Source organism: Amblyomma mixtum, chromosome 6, assembly GCF_055824585.1.
Source record: "Amblyomma mixtum isolate Tamu chromosome 6, ASM5582458v1, whole genome shotgun sequence".
Lineage (NCBI taxonomy): Eukaryota > Metazoa > Arthropoda > Arachnida > Ixodida > Ixodidae > Amblyomma > Amblyomma mixtum.
The window spans coordinates 146040150-146051104 of record NC_143017.1 but is presented as its reverse complement, the minus strand read 5'-3'; positions in this window follow the sequence as shown (position 1 = coordinate 146051104).

Here is a 10955-nt window from a genome sequence, read left to right as displayed (position 1 = left end):
AACTTCACGGATGTGAACATTGCTTAATTTAAATTTTTGTCTCAGCACATTGAAAATTCCTCTCAATACTCGAGTTCTCTTCTCAATTTGTTTTTTATTTCTTTGCAGGTTCCTCTTATCAGGACTATTCATCATATGCCGGTGAGGTATCCTGTTGTTCAGTCTCATTTCCTTCGCTTGAATTGTCTTGTGGTTTCGGCAGTTCGTGATTAAATATTTATTGGTTGCCGGCGGAGTACTCAACTCTTAATATATTTATGCGTTTAGCACAGCCGTAACATAGGTAAATTTTAGATACGATTTCTACTTCCCTTCGATACTAGAAACAACGGCTTGCCTGTTTATGAAGCGCCTCAAGACATGTATGGTGTTCATCCTTAGACATGGGCTCAATTTCTGTACCAGTATAAATATGTATGCATTTGTGCGGGAATCCGCATTCCGCAACGCATATTAAAGCAGTGCAAGTGCGGGGTGGATCAAAAACAAGCACAGGGCGCATCAAAAACTATAATTTCTTAAAGAAGATTCCTAACAGCCGCCCCATATGTTTGCAAACAGATAACACTTCCTGATTATTTCAGCAAACTGGCAATGTTCTTGTTGTTCATCTTATTATATAGTAGGAGCCGCCTAGCATCTCAGGTTTTCAGGATTCTCTTGCGCATTACGGTGCCCACTCGTGGCAGGTTTCTGACAAGAAATGTGTCCTCTGTCCTCTTTGCTTAACTTGGTATCCTCTGCAAGTACTTTTTTCCCACTGAGCACACCGAGAAGTTCTTTGTAACAATCGCTCCGAAGGACGGTAATGAGGTCCTCTCTGTTAACTGGAAAATTAACAATGTATTCAACGCATGATCATGAATTGCAGCCAGTCATCCTTTTAAAGGTTATTAACAAAAAAATCAACAGCGCCTACATAATTGCATTTAATCCCAGCAGTGAACACAAAAATCAGAACGAAAAGAAATCGGTCCATTACACAATAGGCGGTTGGAAAAGAGTCCAAATACAATTGACACTCCAGAATACAGGGAACATTGAATAAGTGGTAGAACTAACATTTCGGGGGAATTTTACAATGTCCCAGCAAGAAACTGTGCGGCTTCTGGACTGCAATGTGAAGCAGCACAAAGTAGTTAGAGAAATGGCGCCCACGCATACACGCATCAAAAACAATTCTGAAATGCAAATGCGCAAAATACTGCTTATAAATTACATGAAGAAAGAAATGCACATTCATTTGTTGAAATTGCGTGAAAAAACGTTGCTAGAAATCATCGTTATTTCTCCATCAGGGCTTTCATTGAAATGTGAAATTCGCATGAAATGCCGAAAACTAATCTTTTCTCCGACTTCCATTGATCTCTACCTCAGTTTTCACTAAATGTTGTAGTCTCATGGCTGCGTATCATCCAGGTGTTTGAATGAAGGGGGTGACAGCTTCGATTCCTATAACAAGCGACCTGTTTCCATTGATTTCTAAGGTGCTAGCATGTGAATAACTTTTCTAATGGTATTTAACACTCCAACGTGGCTGACGCTACGAGGCACAGAGTAGTGGAGGGCTTCGGATTATTTCGACCTCCTTTGGTTCCCTAACGTGCACTGAGATCGCACAGTACACGGGCCCTAGCATTTCACCTCCATCGAAATGCGACCACAGCAGCTGAGATCAAATCCACGTTTTTCGTGTGAGCAGCCGAACGCCATAAACACTGAACGACCGCAACAACTTACGTGGGAATAATTGATGGTGAAAGGCATCAACATGGAGACAATCGAATACTTTAAAGATATTGGCTTGTGACAGATGGCGGACGCTCGCACTGGGAGCACTTCAGAGCGCTCTTATAGCCTGCAGCACATTTCTCACAGGTGCGAGAATGTACAACATTCAATTACAATTTCGCTGAAAACCATATTTCCCCTCTTACTCGCGTATGCTGCTTAGGGTGGAATCAAGGGCCTAGTCAGACATGCATGCAATCAGCGTTCTGAAGTGCTGGTTCAAGTGGACAAAAATATATAGTCTGCTTGAACGGCAGTGTCGCAGCGTATTTGAATCTCCATCTCACACATTTGTTCACGTGTTTAGCATCATCAGACTGCTCCATATATATTAGTAGCCACTGTATTTTATTTCCATGCTTTTCGGTCTAGACTCCACAGGTGCATACGAGGAGCCCATGACGGAAGGTAAGAAAACCAGCGCTTTTTTTTACTGCAGTGTCAGAACATGCATCGATTTGATGTGCGCAAAGCGCACTTCATAGATTTTCTCTAAAATATAACGCGCGGTAACGTCAATCCCCTCAATACGGCGCTTTACGTGAAATGGGGGGGGGGGGGGGGGGGGAATTTTTTATGCACCTGGTTTTATGCATGCTACGTTCTGTTTTCAATGGAATTTGAAGAATATCCCTCACGTGCCTATTTTCATTCCCTAGACACCGTTTCTTCGTTGCCTCAATTCCGTAAGTAGCGTTGTCTTGGTAAAGACAATGCGTAGCTTTCATTTCTATGAAGAAACGATTTTTACGCTTCACTACTATGAGATGATAACTTTGCTGAGCGCCCTAAGTGCAAACTGTCAGTCTCTTGCTTTGTTGGCCGACTGAAGAACTAAAATTACTTTTTGTTGTGCCAGCATTGAAACTTCTCTTTTGTTGTGTCAGCTTAGCGGACGCTTTAGTATGCATTTCGTATACGACATCTGGAGCAGGTAACACAAAAATACAGTGTTTCTTAGGTATGATTGACAGCGTTTTCGCGTGTATGGCTAAGAAAAAATAAATTTTGTGCTTTAGCCCTGCATCAAGAAATTGCGTAAACCGGCCAAAGAATGCGTAGTTGCTGCCAATGATTGTAACGCAATTCCCTTAGAACTGCTATAAAAATACAGAAGAAAATAATGGCTTTACAAAAGAGGATTTTTTTTTTTCACCAGAAAGGAAGGAGATCGAAACGGTGTTTCGCTGAGCGGTCGCGCATCGGCCGAATTTAATTAGGGTAGGTATTCAAAAAAAGTCCGAAATAAAATATAAAATAACTTGTAGACGGGCTAGGTCGTGTACGTTTCCAGGAAGTAATGTAGCGCATGCAAGAGAGAAACACGGAAGGGTGAATGAACAAGCGACAGGCGATAACATTCTCCGGGTTTCATTTTCTGCCCAGGCCAGCAAAATATACATATGCAACAAAACATCCGCAGTATGAACCCTCGTAAATGACGCCTCTTTACGCGAACCACTCAAGGTAGCGTCTGCCAAAAGTAACCGAGCACAGGTTGTTTGTTTCTTAGCCGCGTAGCGAAACACTTACGGCAGTCCTTAAGCTATGAATCTGTGTAAAGTAAGGGGAGCCTTTTTCCTCACGTTTTACAGCTTTTTACTTTGATCGGTGCCGTAACGATTTCATTATACAGCTGAGAAGCAAAAACATGGTGCTCGGTTACTTTTCGCGAAGGGGGTACACCAGCTCAGTCTTAGAGAGTACCACAGACATATATCTGACGCAGATACTCCCCTCATTCTTGTATGGAAAGCTTCCAACACCTTTCGTGCCTTCATGTCGCAGCTTTTGCTCAGAATATTTATCTCGTGTAGCCATGGCTCGCACCTTGGGCAGTGGGCGCAGTGGTCAGAAAAATGCGTCCCCCTTCTCCATTAATAGACGCATAAGTTCCGCCGCGTTGCCATTAATGCTACGCCCCCTCTGTCAAATGTAAGCCTTGCCATAGGCCAATGGGATTTCTTACACTACCCGGGTACAGTATTCCACAAATTTGTTGTCATTTTTTCTTGCAGTCGCTTTTTCTTCCATGGCGCGTAATGCACGAGCAAAGATGGCCAATCTTTATTTTGGATGATTTTCTTTGCGCGTAATAAAAATGGACTAAAAACACTGGAAAGCCGCAAACAGAAACTCACAGGACGGTTACCGCTTTTTAAAGCGAGATTTCAGGACAGCCTATGGTGCAAATTATTTTGCTAAATTTTAAGATTAGAGAATTTTAGAGCGACTTCATATCTGCATGCTTACAGAGTGCTCTTTTAATTTTCCACGCCTAGTCGTTCACCGACTAGCGCTCATCTCTAGTAGCCGCTCAAGGACGCGCAGCGCCACCACCGCTGATACTTCCTTCATGCGTCACGTGTCGCAACAGATACCGCAGACAGAACGTGCCGGACTCCTCCGCTCTCACCACACTCTTTCTCGTGTTTTCATTGTAGCCACTATTCGAATAGTTCCAATGGCAGCCGCCGTCCGGTTGCGCATTCCTCGCCCTGTCCATAACCACCTTCCAAGGTGACTACCGTCCTCATACTCTTACACTTTTGCCATAGCCTCATCCTGTAACAGTAGACGTCCTCCTTCCGCAGTTTCCTTGGACAGTAAGCACAATGCGGAAGGTTGTCGTGCTAACCACCCTCCGCTTACGCATTCATCCACTCTCATCATGCCCTCCTCTTTTCACGGTACAACCCACCAGATGGTTCTGGTAGTAACAAACCTTTGGTTAACCATTCCTACCCTTTCGGCGTACCCTCCCCCTCTTTACACGGTAACGTCTGAGATTAGCTCACTTGCTGCTAAATTTATCCGGATTTATCCTTCAGCCGTCCACCAAGGACAAGAATCTGGAGACATGGGCCTCAAAAACGGGCCTTGTTGATATTTATAGCCCACATATGCCTGCACATGTACTGTCGTGGACAAAACTCCCCAGGACGCAGAAAAAGGTATCTAAGTCCATAGGTGCGAAGCCTGCCAACGAACACCTGCTTTCACTGCACCACATTGGAGCTTGAGAATCCGATTACCACTTCCGCAAGTTTGGCTTTAATCAACTGCCTAATAAAGGAGCTGTCGGCTTTTGTTCCCTGGTAGGCGTCCTGGAGAGTTTTGTCCCCAATAGTACATATGACTCTCTTATTCCAAAGGGCACGTTCGCGGAAATAAAAAAAAAAACAGAAAAGCACTATCAGGAACGTTTCAGTGGTTACCACACTCCGGTTATGCATTCTTACACTGTCGTCATAACCTCCTCCTTGCACGATAACCACTCTCCATTTGGTTTGGTTGGTTTATGGGATTTAACGTCTCAAAGCGACTAAGGCTATGAGAGACGCCGTAGTGGAGGGCTCCGGAAATTTCCACCACCTTGGGTTCTTTAACGGGCACTGTCATCGCACAGTACACGGGCCTTTAGAATTTCTCCTCCAAAAAATTCTAGCCGCCGCGGCCGGGATCGAACCTGCGTCTTTTGGGTCAGCAGCCGAGCACCATAACCGCTGAGCCACCGCGGCGGCTTGGTAGTGGTGGTAACCAGCATCCGGTTACGCCTTCCTGACCTCTCAGCATGCCCTCGTGCTTCCTCGTGCGGTAACCACTCTCTGAAAATTTTATGTGGTAACCATCTTTCGTTTATGCATTCCACCACCCTTCTTTCCATGGTAGGCGCCCACTGAGTGGTTGTTATGGCAGCCAACGTATGCTTACGACGGCTACTACGACTACGCAGACACGAAACGCAGGAACGAGCGTTTAACAGCAGTCGCTGTCGAAAAAAAATTATTAGGCAGTAGGCTATCATATAAAGAAATTGTGTGTTTAAAGTGCATAGAATCCAAAAAACGGATTGTTACTTCATGGCCCGAACCTTCGCATACAATCAGCCCGCCCTCTGAAAAAGGCGATAGTATGTGCTGAAGCCAGAGATAGTGAAATAAAGCTGTACTGAAGAAAAATGACATCTCTTTTTTTACCTTTTTGATGAGAGCTAATAGAAATATAGACGTTTGCTGTAGTTGGGTTATCTTTGGAAGCATGTGCAAGCAACCGAAATAAGACCTTGGCTCTAATAGTCGTGCCTGTTGGAGGTTCCGTCGAATTATGCGAAACCAGTGCGCTTTTGTTTATTGCGTTAGGTATGGTCGAAATATTTTAGCTTTTCGCCACCCTAGAGGTCACACTGTTTGAGGACAACTTAATCAACTGAACGAAACTGGCGTCGTTTCAGCAGTCGCTTCCACCGGCTTTGTACGAAGAAAGCCTTTGATTTCGTTACTCGCATATTATTGAGTGATAACTAATTAGGACTGTGAAAAGCTATAACTTCTCCGGAGAGGGAGCGCTTCCCGTATAAATTAATACCAATAATACTGCCAGATGGTTATGCCTTTTTTACTATGTATAATTAGGGCACTTCGATTTCCGGTTTTATTTTTTCCCGAATTCCAGGGGTGAAAATCTTGCGTTAATTTTTTACCTCAAATTCGGGTAGAAGTCAGGTTATTCAGCAAAACGTTTCATAGTTCAGGTGTTATCGGATCGTATTTTCTAGCAGAAGCAATTTTGTATGATCGCTGATGTTTTTGGATTATAAAACTATGTTTTCTCTATTTTTTTTTAACAATGTGGAAATAGCCGTTTGCATAACAATTCTTCTGTGAAACCAATATTTTTGAATTTAGCTCGATTATTTTCCGCGCACATTATCGTCTACTGAACAGCATTTCTGCGTCCGTGAAGCATGTATCTCATTTTGTTGATACACTCCGACAATAATATTTGGACGTCAATGCCGTCATATGAAACGCAGAAAAGCCTTCGAGCTGGACGTCGTTAGCTTTGGTAGCGCTTAACATAGTGATGTTAATAAGACGTCTAGTCAGAGCACGCACTCTTCCTTCTCGTTTTTGAAAGGTACCATTGGAACTTGGCCTGAAATTAGGCACCGTTTTAAAGGAAAAGTCTATACAGAGGTTTGAAATGATCACTTGGCTAACACCCATCTGGATATCCGCACAGGATGGCCGCTACTTTTCTTACCGTTTCTTTAGCATTGCCCACGTGGAGAAGTAGTCTGCTAGAAGGCTTATATTCAAGTAAAAGGGTCTCACCTGATTTTTAAGAAATTACCTCGTGGGGCCAAAAATGCGGTAAAAATCAGGTTTTGTTCAAAAACTAAGGACGCATTCTAAAATAATGGTGCTTCTGCTGGCGAAAATCATTGCGCGGAAGAGCGTGTTTTCGGAGTCTTCTCAGAGTTTACCAGTAAACACATATTGAATTCAAAGGACATTTTTTTAAATAATTAGATGCGACATTTAAGCGCGAATCAAAAGAAAACATGATATTCTTTGTCAGCTGTCAAGACTGGATTATATAGTACACCATATCCTAATTTTGTTCTTGCAGCTTTCACGCATCTATCGTTCCCTTCGTTTACCGGTAAGGTTCCCGCTGTTTCTTTTTTATTGCCTGCAATATGACACCTTTCTTACGTTTAGACCACTATCTGTGTTATTCTTTGTGAAGCTTTCTCAGAAAAATGCGTGCTGATAGGCTTCGGAGCAACCAGCCACAAAGGCTAGATATTTCCAGCATGTTCAGGGTATGTATTTGTATATAGGTACACTTATAAAGAAGGCTGGTGCATGTCTAAAAACCTAACGAGGCTTTACTAACATCTAGACTGGGAAGTCTTCATGAGAGTGGTACAAGATATTTTTAAAACAGTATTACAGAGGGTGGAAGGAGCATATATATTTAGAACAGCACTTAGAGAGGTTGGAAAGATGCTGCAACAATGCACATGAGGTACAGTCCGAAGAACGTAACAAAAAAGAGAAAAAGATGGTAAAAAAGTGAGGCGTACGCCTAAATTTGTGCACATATACTATATATAGGTACACGAGAATAGAAAGAACTCAGGAAAAACTTCTTATCTATGCTTAAATGCTGTCGATTAGTGTCACCGAGTAGTGTTTTGAAGCGCAAAGCTTCACTAGGCTCGTAAACACCGCGCTTCGCGTGAGCCGGAGGCCAGATTTGCCGCTTCTGCGCATGCGCGAAACCAAGCGACGTCACGCGCAGCGCATGTGGGCGCCGACTCCGTAATAAAAAAAAGAATAAAAATAAGCATGAAAACGAGAATAAAAAAGAAATGAAGGAAATAAAATATCAAATAAAAAATAAATAAAGGACAAACAGTGCGCCAGGAAACTCTGATATCTCTATGGATAGCCAATTCGCGCCGTAAGGGAAGGACAATGAAAAGAAAATTGGTTTTAAGGAAAGGAAACGACGCCTGTCTCTCTCATATATCGGTGGATATCCGAACGGCGCAGCAAGGGCCTTAAGGAAAATGAAAGGAAATGGAAATAGTTTTAAGGCAAAGAAATGCCTGTCTCTCATATCTTGGTGTATACCCGAAAGGAATGCACACCACAGTACTGTCTCTAAAGCAACCTTCTAAGACAGCACCGTATTCACTACACGCGCGACTCCTCCTCCGCCCGAGTACAGGCAGTGTGTGGACGGCCGAACGCCTCCACAGTTATCGTGGTGCACCGAGTGGATTGTGCGCGAACTGCGACAGCCATGGCGTAGAACCAAGCGTAACTGAACCTTTTCGCATGTATATCCAGGCTTAAACCCAGCTAAGCCACTGCCAAATTTTTTTTCACCTTTTTAACGCAGGGCTGTTTCAGCGGTCCGAAACGGCTGGTAAGGCAACAGTTTCTGTTCCTACTTTCTCCTTAGCTATAGGAGCACGCATTAATGCAGGGCAGCCGCGACAGTGGTATGCGGATCACGCCATCACAGCGTAGAAAAACTGTGATAGAATTTCGTTTCATGAAATAATTTTATAGGTAGTAGTAGTAGTAGAAGACCTTTATTCGGCCATAATTTACAGGCCGAGCATGTCGACCGCCTGGACAACCAGAAGTCGCTGTTCGTCCTCCCCTTAAGCGCCAAGCCAGTCGAGCCAGGTGGTGGAGCAGCCAGGTGGAGCAGCCCGGCAATAGAAGAGGCAATGGGCCAGGTCCGCATAGATACAGGGGCAGTTAGGGCAGGAAGGGTCCGATCGATAGCGATAGAGAAAGAGGCGAGACGGGGTGACGACTGCATTCATTTGAATGTGCCGAAGAAGGCGAGCCTCCGGCACCGTGAGTGATGGATGAGGGGGAGGGTAAAGGTGTTTGTCGAGGCGGAGCTCGAGGCAGACCTCTTTTATGGTGCGTCGAAGGGTGAGTCCCCCACCGTCCTCTGAGGGCTTGGGCCAGAAGATCAACGGTTCCCGGAAAAGTGTGTCGCGGGCGAGCTGATGGGCCAGCTCATTGCCGTCAATCCCTGAGTGCCCAGGGACTCAGCGGAGGAAAACGATGGAAAGCTGCAATGCGGAAACCGCTCGTTCGACTTCCTGTTGAAAAGAAGGGGTTAGGGTGCAATTCTGTATGTGGTGTATAGCGGCTTGTGAGTCTGAATAGACTGTGTACTCTTGAAGAAAGGGAAGGAGGGCAAATGACTGGAGGGCATGCGTAATGGCGAGGACCTCGAGGGACAATGCACCCGGAGGACGCAGAAACGGCCCGCTGGTGTGGGTTTCAGGAGTGGGGAGTTGGGGGTGCTACATAGCGTAGCCGCAGGAACCTCGAGGAGCCACGAAGGAGGCATCCGTGTAAGCTACACCATGGGTATCAAAGCGAGAGGAATGGTGCTGCGCGGACGCATGACGACGGCCGGCGTGCAGGACAGGGGACATGTTGGACGGGAGGGGGAGGATACGAAGATTGGGAGCCGGGGTGGGAATAGGAGAGGTAAACGGGGCGATGGGAATGGGCGAGATACCCGCTTGAGTCAGTAACCACTGACCCTGACGGGTAAGGGAAAGCCGGGCAAGCCGCGAGTCATGATGGAGAGAGAGCAGAGAACGGAGAGGATGAAAGAGGCCTGTGGCAAAGATCTCAGCAGTAGAGGTAGTGATAGGGAGGTTTATAGGTATTGCATATTTCAACTTATTTTTATCCCTATCAAATACATCACTTTTTTTGTCTCTCTAGGCAGCACTTCATCACCTGCAGCAACCTGTAAGTCATGCGGCCATTGAGAAATTGAAGAACGCTTGTCATCTTCTGCTAGAGAAATTTTGTCCCAGGTACATGCATATAGGTTGGATCATGTCGTACTGAAATTATGCTTTTATTTTATTTACACCGCCTGTTTGCAATAATTGCGCTATATCTTATTTTAGCTCAGTCCTAAATGGTAGCGATGTAGGGTTATGCGTGGCTTATTATGAAGATGGTTCAATATGATCAACTAGGCTCCTCTAGGCGGTGATCACGGACACTCATAGGCCATTCCGCGCACATGGCTAAGAGCAACGCTGAAACAATCCAACCAAGCGATGGTGGCTGAGTGCATGGCTTGCCTGCATCACGTGACATGTGTGTCAGAGTAGAATCGTGCCCTACGGTAAGAGCTTTCCTTTTCTCAGTCGCTCTCGAACGACACAACAGAAAAGCAGATCGCTGGAATCATTGCTGATGACTACTACATTACTTGCGCACTATCAGATGCCGTTTTACTGGACCTTTTCTGTGACGTAAGAAAGCTCCGCTGCAGCGTTTCGACGCTTGCTTGCTTTTAGTGTGGCAAACGCCGCACGCAGCACGCAAAAATAGAAACTACAGAAAGTACGGCTTCATAGACATCAGTTCATCGTAAATCTTTTTCAGAAGCCATTTCTTCCGTTTCTATACTGTAATTGTTATCCGCGTTCTCACCGACAGTCACAAATTACTCACCTAAAATAGTTTTTGTTTCTGGGCGTAATTGTTTGCGAGCTGCAAAATATTTTTTGTAAACTATGTTTTTCCTGCTGGCGTAAGCTGCTGTGCCACCACGATTCGCGAAGGAGGGTGGCGCTGCGGGCGGCCGGAAGAGAGGGAGGTACTTTATAGCTAAAATATTTCTTATAACCAGATGAATTATGTGTACTGTGTGCATACTGCCACTAAAGGTACGTAATTTTAGTTTATGAAGACTTTGTAAAAGAAATCTACCACGTGTGTTGTTATCAGCATAAAAAATCTGTTCTAATCATGGCGCTGGCATGACAATTTTCGCTCGCCACGTATTGCCCGTGCGTATTTGGAATA